Here is a 14,319-nt window from a genome sequence, read left to right as displayed (position 1 = left end):
TTGGGTCCTCTCTCATTTTTTTATCTTGATGAGCCTACTTAAAGGCTTGTCAATTCCATTGATCTTTTCAAGGGACAAGTTCCTGAATTCATTGATCCTTAGAATTGTGCTTTTAGTCTCTATGTCATTTAATCCTGATCTTGATTATTTTCTTTCTTCTTCTTTCTCTGAGCTGTTTTTGTTGTTTTTCCCCGAGTCCTTGTAGGCAGAGGGTTAAGTTGTTTATTTGAAATGTTTCTGTCTTTTTTAGATAGGCCTGTATTGCCATGAATTTTCCTCTCAGGACTGCCTTTACTGTGTCCCATAAATTTTGGTTTGTTGTGAGTTTATTTTTGTTTGTTTTTAGAAACTTTAAAAATTTTTTCTTTGATTTCATGATTGACCCATTCATTGTTTAATAGCATGCTATTCAATCTCCATGATTTTGAGTGCTTTGGGTTTTTTTTTTTTCCCTTGGGGTTGGTTTCTCTTTTCAGTCCCTTGTGGTCAGAGAAAATAATTGGTATTATTTTAATTTTCTTGAATTTGTTGAGGCTTGTTTTTTGTCCCATCATGTAGACTATTTTTGAAAATGTTCCATGTGCATTTGAAAAGAATGTGTATTTAGCTTCTTTGAGATGAAGGTCTCTCTCTATATATATCAGCTAAGTCCATTTCATGTAGGGCATTGTTTGATGCCAGACTATCATTGTTGGTATTTGGTTTGGAAGATCTGTCCATTATTGACAGTGGGGTGTCAAAACCTCCTACTATAATTGCATTGCTGTCAATATCTTTCTTGAAATCCTTTAAGATTTTCTTTATTTGTGGTGGACTCCAGCCAGCAGAGTCTGCCTGTCGTGGCTGACATTGATAGGCCACATTTAATCCCGCTCATTGTGTTTCTTAGGCAGTAATACATGGCTGAGTCCTGGGTGGTCATGTACCTAGGCTACATGGAGAAGTCGTTCTTGGACATGTCTCTGGAGATGGAGGTACAATTCTTGAAGGATAAACTGTGACAGATTAGGGCCAGCGGAGTCCACATGTTGTGGGTGACAATGAGAATAAATGCACAGATGACAATAAACCTTTGGAGAAAAAAAGAAACTGCATGGCTACTTTCTCAAGAGGAGAGGGTCTATGGATGCCTCAGATACTCCTTCAAGAGGATAGTGCCTCGACCTTTGCCTAAATGGGCTTTTATTGTTTTTCTAGGGTCTTACATCACACAAAGATTTATGATCTACTACATATAACATTATTGTCTATATTTTAGGTACAATCAAGGAAATGAAGATAACATGCAGAGGGGAATGGTGATGAGCTGATTAGCTTTGTCCTTGGGAAAATTTACACAGGCTTTGGACATTACCTTGAAGATGGACAAAACACATTTGTTGTTTTAGACCACGGTCATGGAGTTTTAGCAAGAGCAAGCCATAACAGTCTGTATGCATTTTCTAGGCCTCAATCGCACAGGAAAACTCTGTGTGAAAGTCTGGTTCCTGCCCACCACTTCACTTATGTAAGTCTTGCACAGAGTTGAGTCACATTTGCCAGACTAAAACAAACCGGTTTCCTACATTTATGTATTTGGATGCTCCTGTGTTGGGTGCATATATATTTACAATGTTTATGTCTTCTTGGTGGATTCTTCCCTTACTCATAATGAAGGGACCTTCTGGATCTCTCTTTATGGCCCTTTTTTTGAAGTCTATTTTGCCTCATATGAGTATTGCTACTACAGATTCTTTTTCCTGTCCATTGGCTTGGGAAACTTGTTTCAAGTCCTTTACTTTCATTCTGTGTAGGCCTTTTGTCCTGAGGTGGGTCTCTTGTAGGCAGCATATGTGTGGATCATGCTTTCCTATGTTTTCATCTATTATGTCTTTTGATTGGAGCATTTCATACATCTAAAATTAAGGTTATTGTTGATACCTACTTATTGATTGCCATTTTTGTGCCTGTGTTCCACTTTCTGTATCTATGTTTTCCTTTTTGTTTTCCTTGAAGCATGTCCTTTAGCATCTCTTACAGAGCTGGTTTGGTGGAGCTGTATTATTTTAGACTTCTTTTGTCTGGGAAGCTCCTTATTTGGCCTTCTATCTTGACTGAGAGCCTGGCTGGATAAAGTAGCCTTGGTTGTAGTTCTGTTTCTCATTACTTGAAATATTTCTTGCCATTCTCTTCTTGCTTGGAGTGTTTCCATTGGGAAGTAAGTAGCTAACTTTATTGGGGCTCCCTTGTATATTACTTCCTTTTTCTCCCTTGCTGCCTTTAAGATTATATCTTTGTCTTGGAATTTTGACATTTTACTTATGTGTCTTGAAGTGGGCCTCTTTGAGTTCCTCTTGGTTGGGACTCTGTGTTTCCTGGATTTGTGTGACTTTTTCTCTCATCAAATTAGGAAAGTTTTTCATCATTACCTTTTCATATAGGTTTTCTATTCCTTTCTCCTCTTCTTCTCCTTCTGTTGTCCCTATTGTTCAGATATTATTATGTTTCATACTGTCTTGTGCTTATATTAATCCCTCTTAATTTTTAAGCNATTGCTTTGTTTATGATAGGACTCTGTGTTTCCTGGATTTGTGTGACTTTTTCTCTCATCAAATTAGGAAAGTTTTTCATCATTACCTTTTCATATAGGTTTTCTATTCCTTTCTCCTCTTCTTCTCCTCCTGATGTCCCTATTGTTCAGATATTATTATGTTTCATACTGTCTTGTGCTTATATTAATCCCTCTTAATTTTTAAGCCTCTTTTCCTTTCCTTGTTCTTTCTGAGTGTGTTTTTCTACTTTGTCCTTCAGCTGGCTGATTCCATCTTCTGCTTCATCAATCCTGCTTTTTATTTCTTCCACTGTGTTCTTCAGTTCAGAAATTGTATTCTTCATTTCCTCTTGGCCCTTGTTGATACTTTCTATTTCCTTTTTCATGCTGATACAGTTTTCAGCGAGTTCATTGTAGTTTCCCTGTAGTTTCTGGTAATTCTCTATGAGGTCATGGAGCTTCTTGATAACCATAGCTTTGAACTCAGTATCTTATGGTTGACTTGCCTCTGTTTAATTTGGCATTCTTTCTGAGCCTTCCTCCTTTTTTTCCAGTTGGGAATTGTTTCTTTGTCTTCCCACTGTTTGTGAGATTCTTCTTGTTAGCATCAGCTTCTTAACTTGATGGGTTCTGAATCCTTGGGTTTATGGTGTGAACTTCTGTGGTAGAATGCCTGCGAGATTCAGTGGTGCAGTCTATTTGATCTCACAAGCTCACTGATCTTGGACTGTCATTTAATTTGGTTCTGTGTTTTTATTTGGGTTTAGATTATTTTCATGTCTTTCTTTGGTAGGTCCTTCCCACCAGCTGGATAACTGAGGGTCACTCTGTTCACCACCTCTTGTATTTTTTTTTGTTGTTGTTGGTGAGGGCATGTTGTATTGAAGCTGGTTCTTCCATGTGTACAAGATTTTGAGCATTCTGCCTTGCTCTTGTTCAGTCATTTGTGCTGGGTAGTTTCTCCACTATTTAGTTGTACTTTCAGATAGGTCGGGGATTGTGATTTGTGTGGTTTGCACTCCATCTTTCACCTTCTCCTGTTGTTATATCTTGGTGGTTCCTTTGTTGGTGGGTTTCCTCTTTCAGTGGGTATCCTAGTGTTCACTACTTCCACTTACTCTTTTTTTGTGACCAGTTGGAGGGGGAAGGCAAAATGTTTTAAGACAGCAAGAGAGCATTCTGTGATATTTACAATAGCATCCAGTACAGAAAATATATGAGATCTTTTGACTCTGTATAGTGTTAACCATGATCTTCCACCTAACTAACCACTTTTTAGAAAGGATGGAAAGAGTATAAGTCTCTTTTGGGGGTGGGAAGTGTTGTGAGTTGGATGTAGGAAGCAGTGAGGTTGTGGGAGGTCAGAATCTGAGGTAAAGTAAGAATAAAGAATAGTAAATAGGCATAGTGTGTGAGAGAATACAGTTAACTACTGCAGTAGTAGAGTTCAGGAAACTGTGAAGTGGGCTAAGCTCGGGGCAGGGTGTTGTGGATTATTTACAATTGAATGGAACAGCTATTATTTACAATAATATTAGAGCAACAATCATATGACAGGATCTACGTGATCTGGATAACAAGATTATGGAATATAGGACCTTGAGTAGTGTGCTAATGGGACCCTAGTGAAGTGAAGGGCAGTAAATTAGCAATACACTATGAAATAGAGAATGGGGAAAACCTGTCAAACGATACAATATAACCAGCCCAGAAAAAAAGACTATACAGAAAAAAAAAGAGTATACAAAAAATGCTATTAAAATAAAAGATGTAAAATTAATGCAAATAATAATAATAGCCCTGGCTGGTGTAGCTCAGTGGATTGAGCACGGGCTTGTGAAGCAAAGGGTTGCTGGTTCAATTCCCAGTCAGGGAAAATGCCTGGGTTGTAGTCCAGGTCCCCAGTAGGGGACACATGAGAGGCAACCCCACATTGATGTTTCTCTCCCACTTGTTCTCCTTCCTGCCCCCTCTCTCTAAAAATAAATAAATACAATATTTTTAAAAAGAAATTAATAATAATAATACAAAGAAGCAATAACTTGCAGGTTCTCTGTAATAGTAAAGTGAAATTAGTCTCATTGTTTCAGTGGTTGTGATGCCACCTCTTTGGGTCCAGCTCTGGTTTTTCACAGTTCCAGATTTTTTTGTCTCACTCGTGGGTGTTTTTAAAAAGGTGGAAAAATAGATAAAATTGGAAATAAAGAAAAAAGGAAGGAAAGAAGAAAATAGTGAAAAAAAAATAAATTGAAAGATAAAAAATGATAAAAATTAAAAAAATAAAAATACTTTAAAAACAAACAAACAAACAACAAAACAAAACAAAACAAAACAAAAACCCAAAGAGTCTCTTGTTGGTTTTCAACTGGCCAAATCATTTTTTTTCTGGTCTTGCTGGCTGCATCAGGCTTAGTGAGAAACTATTGATATGGCTTTTCTCTTTTTTGGATCTGCACTCAGTCAGCTTCTCACACTCTCCCCTGAGCTAGCCTGGCACCTCTCCCTGGCGCCTTGGGTATGGGATCCAGTTCCTCCCCAGCACACACCTGCTGTGAACTGGGTGCAAGCCAGCAGTGCTATGGGGATGTGCAAGGCCTTGCACTAAACCTCTGAATTGCTGCCCAGCTGGGTGGGGAAATAGCTAGAGCAATTGCTGCAGGAGAATTCCCCAAATAGTGTCTCTCTTTTCCCTTTTTATGTTTGAGAAATTCCTCCTACTCAAGCCTGCTACTCCATACAGTGGCCTGGCCTTTGGCACAGCCCAATTCTCCAGCCAGATCAGTGGCTATCGGGGTCAGGGCCCATCACTGCACAACTCTCAACTCTCCCAAACCAGCATCCACAAACTCAGTGGGTGCTCACAGCTTCTATATATTTGCCACTTAGCCCTTATTCCCCTCTCTGGGACTTCAGTTAGTCAGGTCTCTCCCCGTGCTGCTCAAACCTTGTTTAGATGAGAAGGGAGCAGTTGTCTTGGCTCTCTCACAAGGACCCTGTGACAGACCTGGCACTGGGCCTGGGGCTGCAGCCTTCCTGGTCCCTGCGCTGTTCCGTGGGACCCTATTATCCTGAAGTACTCTCCTTACCATCTGGTTTTTCAGTGTCCACTACAATTTTTAGTATACTATTTTCATATGTGCTGGGGTACTGTTGTTTGTTTGCTCTGTTCCTCCGTAGATTGGCTAGTTTTTGTTTTGTTTTGTTTTGTTTTGCCCAAAAGTAGGGGGAAGTGGAATCTGTTCTCTCCTACCTTGCATCCATGTTCCTCCTTGAAGAAATCTTCAATCTTCCAAAATCTGACATTTTATACACATAACATCTTCCCCACCTTTAAGCGCAGGCACTCACTATTTTACTTCCTATTTCCATACACTTGCCTACTCTAGATTGACACAGTGTATAAGTGGAATCATACAGAGTTATCTTTTCAAGACTGTCTTATTTATTTTATCATAAAGTTCTCAAAGCCTATTCATGCTGAATCATCTGACAAGATTTCCAATTTTTTTTGTTTTTTTTTGTTTTTTTTTTACAAAACAATTTTGACAGAAATTTTATTTTTTTATTTTTTAATATAATTTTTATTTAATTCTTGTTCAAGTACAGGTTTCTGTCTTATATTCCCANAATTCTTGTTCAAGTACAGCTTTCTGTCTTATATTCCCAACCCTGCCCGCCCCCCACCCCGTGCTCCCGCCTCCCTCCCATTTCCACCCCCCACCCTTAGTTATTGTCCATGTGTCCTTTATACTTGTTCATGTGAGTCCATCTCTTTTTCCCCTGTGATTCTCTCCCCTCTCCCCTCTGGACCCTGTCAGCTACAGTCNTTTCCCCTATGATTCTCTCCACTCTCCCCACTGGGCCCTGACAGCCTGTTCCATATTTGAGTGTCATTGGTCGTATTTTGCTTGCTTGTTTGGTTTGTTTAGATTCCTGTTAACGGTAAGATCATATGATATTTGTCTTTCACCGCCTGGCTTATTTCGGTCAGCATAATGCTTTCCAGTTCCATCCATGATGCTGCAAAGGGTAGCAGTTCCTTCTTCCTTTCTGCAGCATAGAATTCCATTGTGTAAATGTACCAAAGTTTTTTGATCCAGTCATTTACCGATGGGCATCAAGGTTGCTTCCAACTCTTGGCTATAGTAAATTGTGCTGCTATGAACATCGGGGTGCATAGGTTCTTTTGGATTGGTGTTTCAGGGTTCTTAGGATATACTCCCAAGAGTGGAATTGCTGGGTCAAAAGGTACGTTCATTTTTAGTTTTCTTAGAAAATTCCATACTGTTTTCCATAGTGGTTGTACCAGTCTGCAATCCCACCAACAGTGAACTAGAGTCCCCTTTTCCCCACAACCTCTCCAGCACTTGTTGTTTGTTTCTTTGTTTATGATAGCCAATCTGACTGGTGTTAAGTGGTATCTCATTGCGGTTTTAATTTGCATCTCTCTGATAGCTAGTGATATCGAGCATCTTTTCATGTGTCTCTGGATTCTCTGTATGTCCTCCTTGGAGAAATGTCTGTTCAAGTCCTCTGCCCATTTTTTGATTGGGTTGCTTGTCTTCTTTGAGTGGAGCCGAATGAGTTCTTTGTATATTTTGGAGATTAAACCCTTATCTGAGGTATCATTGGCAAATATGTTTTCCCAAGCTGTTGCTTCTCTTTGTATCTTGATACTGTTTTCCTTAGCCATGCAGAAGCTTTTAATTTTGATGAGATCCCATTTGTTTATTCTTTCCTTTATGTTCCTTGCTCTAGGGGACGTATCAGTAAAAATATTGCTGCGTGGAATATCTGAGATTTTCTTGCCAAGGCTCTCCTCTAGGGTTTTAATGGTTTCACGGCTTATATTTAAGTCTTTTATCCACCTTGAATTTATTTTGGTGTATGGTGTAAGTTGGTGCTCAAGTTTCATTTTTTTGCATGTAGCTGTCCAGTTCTCCCAACACCATTTGTTGAAAAGGCTGTCTTTACTCCATTTTATGTTATTGCCCCCTTTGTCGAATATTAATTGACTGTAGAGAGTTGGGTTTATTTCTGGGCTCTCTGTTCTATTCCATTGGTCTATGTGCCTGTTTTTGTGCCAGTACCAGGCTGTTTTGATTACAGTGGCCTTGTAATACAGTTTGATATCAGGTATTGTGATCCCTCCTACTTTGTTCTTCTTTCTCAAAATTGCAGCAGCTATTCGGGGTCTTTTCTGGTTCCATATAAATTTTTGAAGTGTTTGTTCTATGTCTGTGAAATACGCCATTGGTACTTTAATAGGTATTGCATTGAATCTGTAAATTGCTTTGGGTAGTATGGACATTTTGATGATGTTAATTCTTCCAATCCATGAACACGGTATATGTTTCCATTTATTTGTGTCTTCCTTGATTTCTTTCTTCAGTGTTGTGTAGTTTTCTGCATACAGGTCTTTTACCTCCTTGGTTAGGTTTATTCCCAGATATTTTATTTTTCTTTTTGCTATATCGAATGGGATTTTTTTCCTGATTTCTGCTTCTGCTGCTTCATTGTTGGTATACAAAAATGCCTTTGATTTCTGGATATTAACTTTGTATCCCGCTGTTATGCCAAATTCATTTATTAGTTCCAGCAGTTTTTTGGTAGAGGCTATAGGGTTTTCCATGTACACTATCATGTCATCTGCAAACAATGCCAGTTTTGTTTCCTCCTTTCCGATTTGGATGCCTTTTATTTCCTTTTCTTGTCTGATCGCTGCAGCTAGAACTTCTAATACTATATTGAATAGAAGTGGTGAAAGTGGGCAACCTTGTCTTGTACCTGATCTTAGTGGAAAAGCTTTTAGTTTTTGCCCATTGAGTATGATGTTGGCTGTAGGTCTTTCATATATGGCCTTTATTATATTGAGGAATGTTCCCTCTATTCCCACCTTGCTGAGTACCTTTATCATAAATGGGTGTTGTACCTTATCAAAAGCTTTTTCCGCATCTATTGATATGACCATGTGGTTTTTGTCTTTGCTTTTGTTTATTTCGTGTATTACATTTATTGATTTGCGTATATTGAACCATCCTTGCATCCCCGGGATGAATCCCACTTGGTCATGGTGTATGATCTTTTTGATGTATTGTTGGATGCGATTTGCCAATATTTTGTTGAGGATTTTAGCATCTATGTTCATCAGTGATATTGGTCTGTAATTTTCTTTCTTTGTTGTGTCTCTATCTGGCTTTGGGATTAGGGTGATGCTGGCTTCATAGAAAGAGTTGGGGAGTTTTCCCTCCTTTTGGATTTTTTGGAATAGTCTGTGAAGAATAGGGGTTAGCTCTTCCTTAAAAGCTTTGTAGAATTCTCCTGTGAAACCATCTGGCCCAGGGCTTTTGTGTGATGGGAGTTTTTTGATTACTTCTTCAATTTCATTTGCTGTTATTGGCCTGTTCAGGTTTTCTGCTTCTTTTTCATTGAGTTTTGGAAGATTATATTTTTCTAGAAATTTGTCCATTTCACCCAGGTTTTCAAATTTCTTGGCATACAGTTCCGCATAGTAATTTCTTACAATCCTTTCTATTTCTGTGGTATCAGTTGTAATCTCTCCTCTTTCATTTCTGATTGTGTTTATTTGTGTCCTCTCTCTTCTTTTCTTAATGAGCCTACTTAAAGGTTTGTCTATTTTGTTTATCTTTTCAAAAAACCAACTCCTGGATTCATTGATCTTTAGAATTGTGCTTTTAGTCTCTATGTCATTTAATTCTGCTTTGATCTTGGTTATTTCCTTCCTTCTACTTGCTCTGGGCTGTCTTTGTTGTTGTTCCTCGAGTTCTTGCAGGCGTTGGGTTAGGTTGTTTGTTTGAAATGTTTCTATCCTCTTTAGGTGAGCCTGTATCGCTATGAACTTCCCTCTCAGGACTGCCTTCACTGTGTCCCATAAATTTTGGGTTGTGGTGAGTTCATTTTCATTTGTTTCAAGGAGTTTTTTGATTTCCTCCCTAATTTCAATCTTGACCCATTCATTGTTCAATAGCCTACCATTCAGTCTCCATGATTTTGGGTGTTTTGGGTTTTTTCCTGTGGGGTTGGTTTCCAATTTCAGTCCCTTGTGATCAGAGAAGATGCTTGGTATGATTTCTATTTTCCTGAAGTTGTTGAGACTGGTTTTGTGTCCTATCATGTGATCTATCTTTGAAAATGTTCCATGTGCGTTTGAAAAGAAAGTGTATTTAGTTTCTTTGGGATGGATGGCTCTATATATATCAATTAGGTCCATTTCTTCTAGAGTGTCGTTTAATGCTGCTATATCTTTGTTGATATTTTGTTTGGAAGATCTGTCCATTTTTGACAGTGGGGTGTTAAAATCCCCTACTATAATTGTGTTGCTGTCAATATCTTTCTTGAGGTCCTCTAGGATTTTCTTTATATATTTGGGTGCTCCTGTGTTGGGTGCATATATATTTATGATGTTAATGTCTTCTTGGTGGATTCTTCCCTTGAGTATTATGAAGTGACCTTCTGGGTCTCTCTTTATAGCCTTTTTTTTGAAGTCTATTTTGTCTGATATGAGGATTGCTACCCCGGCTTTTTTTTCATGTCCATTTGCTTGGAAAATTTGTTTCCATCCTTTCACTTTCAGTCTGTGGTGGTCTTTTGTCCTCAGGTGAGTCTCTTGTAGGCAGCATATGTGTGGGTCATGCTTTCTTATCCATTCAGCTATTCTATGTCTCTTAATTGGTGCATTTAATCCATTTACGTTTAAAGTTATTATCGAAAGGTACTTATTCATTGCCATTTATGTACCTGTGTTCCTCTCTGTCTCTCTCTTTTCCTTCCTTTCCTTAAAGCAGCCCTTTTAGTAATTCTTGTAGAGCAGGTTTTGTGGAGGCGTATTCTTTTAGACTTCTTTTGTCTTGGAAGCTCTTTATTTGGCCTTCTATCTTGATTGAGAGCCTTGCTGGATAAAGCAGTCTCGGTTGTAGGCCTCTGTTTCTCATTACTTGGAATATTTCCTGCCATTCTTTTCTTGCTTGGAATGTTTCCGTTGAGAAGTCATTAGCCAACCTTATTGGGACCCCCTTGTATGTTACTTCCTTTTTCTCCCTTGCTGCCTTTAGGATTCTCTCTTTGTCCTGGAGTTTTGCCATTTTAATGATGATGTGTCTTGCAGTAGGCCTCTTTGGGTTCCACCTGCCTGGGACTCTCTGCGATTCCTGGATTCGTGTGACTTTCTCTCCCCTCATCTTAGGAAAATTTTCTGTTATTACTCTTTCAAGTAGGTTTTCTATCCCTTGTTCTTCTTCTTCCCCTTCTGGTATTCCTATTATTCGGATATTATTACGTTTCATATTGTCTTGCATTTCTCTTAGACTCTCCTCATTTTTTCTGATTCTCTTTTCCATTACCTCGTCCGTCTGGGAGATTCTTTCCACCCTGTCTTCGAGCTCGCTTATGCGGTCCTCCGCCTCATCAATCCTACTCTTCATACCTTCTACTGTGTTCTTCAATTCAGAAATTGTATTTTTCATTTCCTCTTGGCCTTTGCTAATGATTTCTACTTCCTTTTTCATACTGGTATAATTTGTGGAGAGTTCATTGTAGCTCCCCTGTAGTTTCTGGTAACTCGTTGTAAGCTCTTTGAATTTCCTGATAACCAGTGCTTTGAATTCCACATCTGATAGTTGGCTTGCCTCTATTTCATCTAACATTCTTTCTGAGGCTTCCTCCTTTTCTTTTATTTGGGGATTGTTTCTTTCTCTCCCCATTGTTTGTACTGCTCTTCTCGGTCGTCTCAGCTTCTTAGATTGATCTGTTCTGTTACCCTGAGTTTATGGAGTGAACTTCTGTGGAGGATACCTGTGGAATTCAGTGGTGCAGTCTCCTGTAGGTATCTTGGTCTTCTCTGCTCCCACTACTCCTCCGGTTGGTGTCCAGCAAGTCAAACCGTCTGGTCTCACTAACTGCAGCCACCTGAGGGGCTGTTATTGTGGCTCTTCTCAGTCCTTGGCACACTCAACTGGCCTTTCCAGTACCCCCCAAGATCCAGACTGGCGCCTCTCACTGGTGCCCTACTGAGAGCAGATTTTCTCCCAGGCTTCCCAGCCCTGGTCTGACATGAGGGTGCGCGCTCCCAGCCTGGCTTTCTTGTTCTGGTAGGCTTGGGTGTTTACCTTTCCCTGTGTTGTGGCTGAATACACAGGGCAACTCACAATTCTCCCAAACCAACAGCAACAGCCCGACTCCCTGTGTTTCCCTGTCTGCGCCGACTGAGTAGGGGTGAAGCTGGTGACTGGCTCTCTTCCAGGGGCCCAGCCAGCAGCCAGAGACTCCCCGAATTTATTCGCCAGCCGGTGCAGGTCCTGTGCCACAGGGATCACCTGGGTGACTCTCAATTCCCCAAGCCGAGGTTCGGCGCAGACCCTGTCCCACGGGAAAAGAACGAGCGACTGGCAGTTCCGCGAGTAGAAGAGCTGCTCGGGGGCCTCTCGGGGGGCCGGGAAGGCGCGTGAGCCCCGAGGCTGATGAAGCCGGGGGGGGGGGGGGGCCGGGAAGGTGGGCGCGGCTGAAGGAGCAGGCGCTGGCGATGGCTCGGGCCACTTGGGGACCGACTTGCAGCCGGTAAAGCCGAAGATCAATGCTTGACTCACAGTGTCTCCTAGTCTGCGCCAGCTGAGCAGGGATGGAGCAGGTTTGTTCCACCTCGCCGCCGGGCGAGCAGGGATGGGGTTGGTCTGCACCCGCTGAGTAGGGATGGAGCTCGCAACTGACCCACTTCTGGAGGCCCTGACAGCAGCCCAAGATTCCCCAGGACTGCTGGCAGGCAGGCACGGGCCCCTCGAAGCAAGGAGTGCTCTGGCAGCTCTCAGTTCTCCCAAGCCAGCAACCTCACTCCACGGGTTATCGGAGCTTTCTGGTTTGCTTCCGAATGCTCACTCCTCTCTCTGCCACTACAGGCAGACCTATCTCCTATGGTGTTTTCCAATCTGTGCCCTGCCAGACAGGGGTGGTGCCGGTCGGTGACCAGTTCTCTCCCAGAGACGGTGTTGCCCACCCTCAGCTCTCAGAGACCTGGGTGGCCGGCCTGGGCCCTGGCTTGGCCTGGCAGGGGGCCCACCACCGCCTCTGTGCTGCTCCCTCGTACCTTGTTGATCTGCGGTCCTCTCCTCTCCTCAACCTCTGGTCATTCAGTGTCCGCTACAGTCTCTGGAGTCCTGCCTTCTTATATGCTGGGTCCCAGTTTGGCATCTGCTGTGCTCTTCTGCAGATCAGCCAGGTCCTTCTCCGGTGCGTGGAGAGAAGCGAAATCCTTTGTCCTACTCCACCACCATCTTCCCTCAAAAAAGAAGATTTCCATTTTTTAATGTTCCCCATTATATTACCAGAACTTGCTTATCCTGCAAGTGGAAGTTTGTCAGATCATCATCATCCGATTATCCCACTGCCCAACATCCACCTCAGAAAAACACAAATAGAATCTTTTTAATGGTTTCTTAAGATTTCACATACAAGTAAGGTCAGAAAATATTTGTCTTTCTGCATCTCACTTACTCTGTCTGTCACTATGCCCTCAAGGTCCATTTATGTTGTCCATAAAGGCAAGTTTTTTTTGTTGTTGTTGTTGTTCATGGTGAATAATATTCCATCATGTACATTTACTTCATCCATGGTTTGCCTGTCGTATATAATTCTCAAATCAACATGGAACTATAGACAGCTCTTTGATATAGTGCTTTTGTTGGCTTGGAAAACACCAAGACATGGAATAGCTTGGTCGTGAGTTCTCTCTTTAATTTTTGGGAGAACTTCAATATTATTTTTCTTAGCAGCTATACCCATTCACATATTCACTAATACAGCAGAGGGTTTCATTGCAAGAATATCCTGTAGCCCAAGATCAGCCCGTCCACCTCTGCAGTCCTCTAAGCCTATCCCTCTAGGACAGGATGCACAGGTCAAGAGACTTGGGTGAGCCCCGAGGGAAGGATTTGTTTGCTAGATAGGGCAACATTGCCTTGTCTCCTCCACAGCACAGGGCCTTTCCACAAATTTTGTGCTCTGAGGGTCCTGGTCCTGAATGGCAGTGTCCCCAGCACAAGCAGATAGGGAGCCCAGAGTTCATGTTTCACTGCTCCTCCAGCACAGACTTGCTCTCCTACTGTAGAGCTCTGAGGCCTGAAGGGTCAAGACCATGGAAGTGAATGCAAATTTCACCCAGCCTCACCCTAGCTGGGTTGAAAAGCTGGGAACTAGGCCTGTGTCTGTGATTCCTGTGCTCACCTTGGACACACTGTGCTCAACTTGCCTGCTGCTGACCTTCCCTTCCCATGAGTTATCTAATCAGGAATGCCCTCAGGGAAGAAAAGACTCATGTTCTCTTACTCAAGTCCTTTTTACCTCTTCTAGTTCTTTCTCCACAGGGGTTCTGACTCAGGTCACCCTGCAGGAGTCTGGCCCTGGGCTGGTGAGACCTTCCCAGACCCTCATGCTGACCTGCTCCTTCTCTGGTTTCTTACTGGGAACTAGTGGTATGGGTGTGGACTGGATCCATCAGCCCCCCTGGGTAGGCATTGGAGTGGTTCTCACATGCGTGGTGGGGTGATAATAAGAATTACCACCCATCTCTGAGGAGCAGGCTCACATCTCTAAGGACAGCTCCAAAAACCAGGTGGTTCTCACAATGACCAGCATGGAACTTGAAGACACAGTCATATATTACTGTGAACAGAGGGCACAGAGGTATTTCCCAGGGGCCTCCTGTACAAGGACCTGGGTGGATGTCAGCTGAGTCCCACATCTGTAGGACAGGAAAGCATGAGGATATGGTATTTTTTTTT

General features: G+C 41.8%; 1 long non-coding RNA gene across 1 annotated transcript; it reads right to left on the bottom strand.

Moving 5' to 3' along the window:
- Positions 1–1,292: 1,292 nt before the first annotated feature.
- On the bottom strand, positions 1,293–14,209 carry LOC119004258 (uncharacterized). The gene is made up of 4 exons (XR_005070158.1): positions 14,101–14,209; positions 11,158–11,159; positions 1,496–1,502; positions 1,293–1,306 (listed from the first exon to the last, which is right to left on the bottom strand). It is a non-coding gene; the product is annotated as an uncharacterized LOC119004258 (long non-coding RNA).
- Positions 14,210–14,319: the final 110 nt, after the last annotated feature.

This window comes from Sturnira hondurensis, unplaced genomic scaffold (genome assembly GCF_014824575.4).
Source record: "Sturnira hondurensis isolate 20B ecotype Veracruz unplaced genomic scaffold, ASM1482457v3 Scaffold0001304, whole genome shotgun sequence".
Classification (NCBI taxonomy): Eukaryota; Metazoa; Chordata; class Mammalia; order Chiroptera; family Phyllostomidae; genus Sturnira; species Sturnira hondurensis.
Note: the sequence above shows the minus strand (reverse complement) of the source record. Positions and strands in the feature narration are given on the sequence as shown.